Here is a 474-nt window from a genome sequence, read left to right on the forward strand (position 1 = left end):
CCATCACAGAAGATTATGGTATTAAGAATGAGTCTTTCTTATCAAGTGAATCTATTACCTGGTAGATATAAGGAGCTCAGAATGAGAGTTGTCATACTCATCATCACCTCCAACATATTTGTCATTGTCATCCAATGAATCCTAAACTCATTGATTAATCTGCCTCCATGCAAAATAGCCCCAACTGTGAAATAAATGTATGTTATGATAAATCTTCCCGCCATAAGCTGCTGACCCCCACTGCCACGTGTGCATTCTACACAAGCCGCCATCTGAGTTATGGCCCCAGTTAATGCACAGAGAGACTTGTATTAGGTTCAATGCTGCTTGGCCAATGACTAGGATTTCTCATCTGTTAGCTCAGTCTTAATTATCATAAATCTATATATTTTATAAGACTTATCTTATCGGATGCCTTATTGGCATCCCTCCTTGTCAGTGGATCACATTGGGCTGCTGGAGGAGCAAGGGGAA

This window comes from Cricetulus griseus (genome assembly GCF_003668045.3).
Source record: "Cricetulus griseus strain 17A/GY chromosome 1 unlocalized genomic scaffold, alternate assembly CriGri-PICRH-1.0 chr1_1, whole genome shotgun sequence".
Lineage (NCBI taxonomy): Eukaryota > Metazoa > Chordata > Mammalia > Rodentia > Cricetidae > Cricetulus > Cricetulus griseus.